Below are 7,778 nucleotides of genomic sequence, written 5' to 3' on the forward strand. Positions count from 1 at the left end.
CCCTCTGGTTTAATCTCGCTGACGTGGTTAGGTTGCAACATATACAAGAGATAGTTCCTTTCTATTCTAGATACTAGAACTTTTGTTTTTTAAAAGCATGTCAAAAAAATCAGATATTATTCAAAGCCACATTTTCAAGTAATTATTAGCAGATTTTTATTGTCATCATCCGGTCTGAATAAAATAAAATATAAAATATAAAAACAAATAGTCCACTTAATCTGATTGCTTTCAAATTTTTAAGGATTACTGGGTCAAATGAATTAACATTGTTTGAATCTTCAATGACCAAAGAAACCTCAAGTACACCCATGCGTTTCTGCTTCCAGATTAACACGGTTACATATGAGCTACAAAGTATACAACTTGAGAAATAGTGCTTTAGGGATTTAAAACTCCTCGTGATGAATTATAATGGAAAGATAAATTTTGTAAGTATTAGAGCTATTGAATTAAAAATGAAATCTTTTTCTTTTGCAACGTGTTCTATTTTTCTGATCATAAATAAATGATACACGGGAAGACTTCCACTTCTGTTTGGAGTAGAGAGTTAGAAAGGAGCCAGAGAATAAACCCATGTAAGAAAAATGGAGATAACAGAAGAGCAGAAAATAATTAAATATAAAACAGAAATGAAAACAAAGTAGAGGTGCACACTTGTATACTTGAGTGTGTGTGTTAAACATAAAGGCAAGGAAATGAGATAGACAAAAGGGAGCCCTCATGCACTGTTGGTGGGAGTATAAATTGGTGGGGCCACTGTGGAGAATAGAGTGGAGGTTTCCTTTAAAAGTTAAAACTAGAAGGGCGCCTGGGTGGCTCAGTCGGTTAAACCGCTGCCTTCGGCTCGGGTCATGGTCCCAGGGTCCGGGGATGGAGCCCCGCATCGGGCTCCCTGCTCGGCGGGAAGCCTGCTTCTCCCTCTCCCTCTGCCTGTCGCTCCCCCCTGCTTGTGTGCACGCGTGCTCTCTGTCAAATAAATAAATAAAATCTTAAAAAAAAAAAGTTAAAACTACAACTACCATGCTTTCCAGCAACTTCACTTCTAGATATTTATCTGAAGAAAACAAAAACACCAATTCAAAGAGATCTGTGCTCCCACTCTGTTCCTTGTAGCACTGAAACTGTCAGGACACGGAGGCAACCTGTGTCTATTGATAGATGAGAGGCTGTGGAAGCTGTGGTTCACACGCACACACACACGCGCGGGAATATTATCCATAAAAAAGAATGAAATCTTGCCATTTGTGACAACATAGAGGGCATTAGGCTAAGGGAAATCACTCACAGAAAGACAAATACCATATGATTACACTTAATGTGGAATCTAAAAAACAAAACAAATGAACAAACATAACAAAAAGGAAACAGACTCAGATACAGGAAACAAAATGCTGGTTACTAGAGTGGGGAGTGGTTGGGGCGGGTGAAATTGGTGAAGGGGATTAAGAGGTACAAACATCCAGTTATAAAATAAGTAAGTCAAGGAAATGTAATGTATAGCATAAGAAATACAGTCAATGATACTGTAATAACTTTGTGTAGTTACAGATGGTAATAATGAGACTTATTGTGGGGATCATTTCATAATGTACAAAAATGTTGAAACATTGTGATGTACCTGAAACTAATCAGATATTGTATGTCAATTATACTTCAATTTAAAAACAAGAAAAGTATCACACACACATACACACACACACACACACACAAAACAAACCTGGAATAGTTGTTGCCTTTGGTATGGTGCAGGTGGACCAGGGAGTAATTAAGGAAAGGAGGCTTTACAGATGACTCATATACCACATCTGTGCCTTTGTATGCATCAAATATTGCCTAACAAATATATATGATGTATTTATTTACTTATTTGAGAGACGGAGTGTGAGCCCGGGGGGTGGGATGGGGGGAGGGACAGAGAGAGAGAGAATCTCAAGTAGACTCTCCACTGTGCATGAAGCCAGACGTGGGGCTCAATCTCACACCTGAGCTGAAATCAAGAGTTGGATGTTTAACCGACTGAGCCACCCAGGTTCCCCTTAACAAATACATTTTTAAAAATATGTGCATTACAGAAAATTGGGGAAATGCTAAAATTATGAAGAAGAAAATTAAAAATTACTCCTGCTCTCAATTGTCACTCTATTTCTCTTAACCATTTTGGGTGAAACTATTTCTGAAATGTCTTTTTTTTTTCTTTCTGAAAGGACTTTTAATGTACTCAAAACTGGTTTAATGAATTTGGGTTATTTTGTGTACAAAAACTACTGTTTTGTGCTTGAAGTTACTGATGGTCTCAGGACCCCTATAACTGCCCCTTGATATTTGCCCCCATGTGAAATATGACGGCTGAGGATTTGATGAGTTTCTAGTTTGTTTTCTTTTAGATTGTTACAGGACAATTCTCCTTGCTATACTCACTTTAGATTCCTCCCTTACCCTAAGGCCCCACGTCGAATCAGTCTCTATATTGTTGCTCTCCCTAAATCCCCCTCTTATCCCCTTCTCATGGCCCATTGAGGCTCAGCCTGGGCTACTCTTCATCTCCTGCTGCCCGTCCCGCCCTTCCCAGCCCTCTTCCCACAATGTCAAGGGTCAAGGCCGTGCACCTGATGCTCTCCCTGGCTTTCCCCCTCCTGCATATGCAGTACCTCAACCACACAGTAGCTCCCAAACCTGCTGCAATCTCCACTCTCCCTCCTCTGTCTAGCGAATCCTGCTGATTCCTAGAATTGTAGCTAAGTAGCAGCTCCCCAGGGAAAATGGTCTCCGCTCAGCAAGGAGGACCCAGTGACTGTGAGGCCAGCGGCTTCCTTCCTATTCCCACGCTCACTTTTCACACTGTGCTGTCATTGCGTCCTTTACCTCCTATGACAACAAAACCCAAATCCATCTTATTCACCGTGTCCCAGTGCCTAGCGTGATGCTGACATTATTAGTCAGTAGCCAATAGTTACCGAGTAGAGAAGGTCCTACACGCTCGGCTCTATGGCTAGTGGCGTGGGAGACATTGCACGCACACCCCAGTCTAGTGACACACCCCAGTCTGTGTGTCACTGTTACTGTGCAGGTAACTTGATGTGATCAACTGTGGCAACAGTTAGACTGTGAGCTCCAGGGGCTCAGGGACTGGGCTTTCCTCTTCCTGGTATCCCTGACCCTAGTAGTTCTGCCTGACATGGAAATAGTCACTAATGGTGACATTCCTCAAGTTCTCCTGGGGACGAGAGATGGCTTAGGAAACAGGCACACAGGATATGAATATGGGCTTTTCCAGAATTCTTCTTTTCAAGATCTAAAGATAATATCATTTCAGTACTGGCAGAAAAATCTCAGTAAGAATTGCTGTCTACGAGAAGCCCTCCGGACGAGTAAGTGGCGATGTCTGGAGCTGGCAGAGAGGTCTGGGCTGGAGCCATGGACGTGGGAGTCCTAGCTGGTCCCTGGTGGTGGGAGCCAGTGCTGTTTAGGAGTCTCTGGGTACACAAGCACTTAAGTGATTGAAGGCCGGGCACAGGGATGGAGGGGTTCCCAGAGCACAGCCAGACTGGTTTCCAGGACTGATGTCCTCTGCCCCCACACACCATTCAGGAGCTGAGTCCTAAGATTCTGGGTCATAGAGAGGGTTTCTCCAGATGGGGGACCAGGAGAGGAGATTGCTTTGTTTCAAGGGACCCTGGATTAGCCAGTAGTGGGGTGGCGGGGAGAAGAGAGGCAGCCCAAGGACAGGGGAACCTGGAAGGTAGAGCTTCAGTTTTGCCAGGACTAGTCCTGATAGAAGGCAATCCTTGTGTGCTCTACACTTGAGGAAAAGCGTTCATGGTATAGGATTTGTTATATTCTAGGCTTGGCAGGGAGGACATGGAGTGAGGGCACACTGATTCATACAGTCATGTCATACATGGATATCATACATCAATACCTTGCTCTACATCTTCCTGCCTTGAAGAAATTGTTGCTCGAGATGTCTTAATGTGAACTTGAGCCCAAGACCTATTTGTCTGTTGACATAAAGTAGAGTTATTGCCACAAAGAGGTCTTGGCCAAGTCACTTTTGATTCCAGAACTTAATGGGGGTCACTCAGGCTCCCAGTTTTATGGTCCTTGTTATAGAGCTTATGCTAAGATTTACCAAACAAGGAAAAGGGAAGAGTTTTATTCTTGGCATTTGCTCAGGGTGGTTCTTATACTCATCGTCTTATTCATTGAGGCTTGTGTGAGAAAAATAAAGACAATTCTATGTTTTCTTTAAAATATCAGCCTTTGGGCTTAGGAGAAGCTTGAAACCAGCCTCTACTTAACTGGCTCACAGGATTTCGCCTCCATGATGATGGTTAATTTTGTGCATCAGATTGACAGGGCCCTGGGATGCCCAGATCACACATTATTTCTGATTGTGTCTGCGAGGGTGTTTCTGGGTGACATTAGCATGTGAATCAGTGAACTCAGTAGACTGCCCCCTCCCCAACATGGGTGGGCATCATCCAATCTGTCAGGGGCCTGAAGAGAACAAAAAGTGGAGGAAGGGAGCATTCTTTCCTTCCTGTCATCTTCTTCCTGCCCGCAGGAGCTGAGACATGTCTTCTTCCGCTATCGTGCCAGGAGGGACACCATCAGCTCCCCTTGTTCTCAGACCAGCAGACTTGGACTGAATAAATGACATGGACTTTTCTGGGCCTCTTGTTTGCAGACAGCAGATCGTGGGACTTCTCAGACTCCCTAATGGTATGAGGCCATATTTCTTTTTCTGTATGGACACATACATACATAATCTTACTGGTTTATCCTACATGCATGCATCCTATTGGTTCTGTTTCTCTGCAGAACCCTGACTGATACATTTCCCTCTGTAAAACCAGCTGAGGACCCCTCAACTCTGGCTGGGTGGCAACATTCTAGAATGTTCACCCATCTGCATCTATCAGCTGAGTTATAGGCTCACCAAGGGTCAGTTACATTTGTTCCTACCTCTGTTTTTTCTCATTGAACTTGGTATTATAATTACCTAATTTGATGACATCATGCAACCTGATAAAATAGGAGTGTAAAAAATGAATTATATTTGATTAAAGTAAGTCAATGCTTTCTGGATATTCAATAAAAATGAGTCACTAAAAATGGCTAAATGTGGTGGTTTAAATGTAAAAGAAAAAATATGGTAAAAATCCTGGACTTTGGATTCAGATTGTTTCAAAGTGTTCTGAGTGTTGGCTCTACTTTAAAGAAATCAGAACTGCAAATTATAAACAAATATAAAATGTGATTTATGCAAGAAGAGCATGGGGAACTCCCATCAGGAGACATACTTTTAAAGAACAGTTTTTCACTCTTCATTAAAGAGATGTAAATATATTCTTTTTGTTCTAGGCTAAATTAAAGGCTAAATTAAATAAAATTTCTTTTTACTCAATAGGCATTAGGTAATGGAGATTCTACTGAGCATAGACACTGAGCGTGTCTTGAACAATATGGATAGAGGCGTCTGCCAGCCCTCCATTTCCAAGTCGCCTCTCAGAGTCTGCACAGCCAACTCCTTTCTTTTCTTGAGTGTTGGGGCCTGAAGGTGTCACCATGCCCTGAGCACACCCTGAGAGCACTGGTCCTAGAAGGTGGCAGCCCAGCCACACAAGAGGGAGGAATCCACACAAGAGGCCATGTCCCCAAGAGTGCTGAGCACGGCCCCCACACAAAGGTGCTCCATAAATGTTAGCTGTTCTTCCTTCCAAATCACTACCTTTCTATCTGACGACTTGTCTGACTGCCTACAGAAAATGGGGTTTAATTCCAGGCACACAGAAAAAGAAACACAGAGTCCGGAGTGTTGACAGTATTGCCTTCTCTGTGCTCTTATTATTTTTTTCTTCCAATATTCCTTCTGGCTTCCAGAGGTGGAGTTCCACCCAGAGGTCACCAAACTTTCTCCATAAAGGGCCAGGTAGTAAATATTTTAAGATTTGTGGGCCAGAGAATATGGCAACTATTCACTCTGTTACAATGGCTATGAAGCAGCCACAGACAGTATAGAAATGAATGGGCTTGGTGGTATGTCAATAAAACTTTACTTAAAAAATGGGCTGCAGGCTGGATCTGCCTATAGACCATAGTTGGCTGAACCTTGTGTCTATGACAAGAGTTCTGAACTGAATGAGGGATCAGTAAAACCTCGGAAGGTGTGTGCAGATTTTGGTAATGTGTTTTTCTGGACAGAGGAATCATAATTTTCTTCCGATTTCAAAAGCATTTTGATCAATAATTTTAAGAAACATTGCTATAAAGAAATGGTCTCTTCTAAGCCCCCATGGCATTTACTTTTTAAAACACTGTAATTTTCATGATCTATTTTTAAAACTTCATTTTGAAACAACTATAGATTCACAAAAAGTTGCAAAGTTAGTACAGAGAGGTCCTGGGTCCCCTTCACCTAGTTTCTCCCATGGTTACGTCTTACATAATTATAGTATATTATTGAGACCAGGAAATTGACGTTGGTACAATATGTGAGTATAGTTCTCTTACATTTTATAACATGTGTAGATTTATGTAACCACTACTGTAATCAACCACTAATCTATTTTCCATCTCTATAGATATTTTTCCTTTCGTGAATGACCTTTCCTCACTCTGCATAGTACCCTTGAGATCCGCTCAAATTGTGTATCCTTAATTTGTTTCTTTTTCTTGCTGAGTCGTATTCCTTGGTATGGATACACCACACAGGTTGTTTAACCATTCACTCATTGAGGAACGTTTTGGTTATTTCCAGATTTTGGCAATTATACATAAAGCTGCCATGAACAATTGTGTATAAGATTTTGTGTAGACATATATTTTCCTACCAGTGGGATAAATGCCTAGGAGTACAATTGCTGGGTCATATGGTAATTGCATATTTAGCTTTTTAAGAAAGTGTCGAAGTGTTTTCCAGAGTTAATAATTTATTTTTTAAAAATGGCATGAACATATGCCATGAACATGCATAAGAAAACATGCATAAGAAAACATAAAAATGCAAGAATTACAGAAAAATCTAAAATCTCTCCTTATGCACTGCCCAGTCCCAGACTTCCTCCTCCTAGGTCATTAGTTAGGTGTACATCCATTATTCCTACATTATTATTCCAAAAGTTCTTGGTTGTGGGGGTCTTTCTATGGAGTGGCTATAAATTGTTTTCAGTCCTTTTTAACTGATGAGTAGATACACCATAATTTATTTAAGCATTTCTCATATTTAAAGACTCTGGTTATTTCCAATTTTCACTGTCATCAAGAAATGATGAAACAAGTATCTCTCAGATGCTTCTGTGTGTGCATTTATATTTCTAAAAGACATACATTTCTGATATTTATGGACACTACCAAATTGCCTTCCTAAAGAATGTATCAATCAATACTCCTGCCAGCAATGTATCAGTTTCTTCACACCCACATCCAACTTGATATTGACTTTATTAATTTTATTGATTAATCTGAGTGCAAATATTTTTTTTTAAATCTTTTTTTTTTTTTAAAGATTTTATTTATTTATTTGACAGAGAGAGACACAGCGAGAGAGGGAACACAAGCAGGGGGAGTGAGAGAGGGAGAAGCAGGCTTCCCGCTGAGCAGGGAGCCCAATGCGGGGCTCGATCCCAGGACTCTGGGATCCTGACCTGAGCTGAAGGCAGATGCTTAACGACTGAGCCACCCAGGCGCCCCCTGAGTGCAAATATTTTATTGTTATTTGTATTTCCCTGGTTAACAACGAGGCTGCACAGTTTTTCCTTATAACTTAATCAACC

Source organism: Leptonychotes weddellii, chromosome 8, assembly GCF_054177405.1.
Source record: "Leptonychotes weddellii isolate Sample4059 chromosome 8, ASM5417740v2, whole genome shotgun sequence".
NCBI classification, from domain to species: Eukaryota; Metazoa; Chordata; class Mammalia; order Carnivora; family Phocidae; genus Leptonychotes; species Leptonychotes weddellii.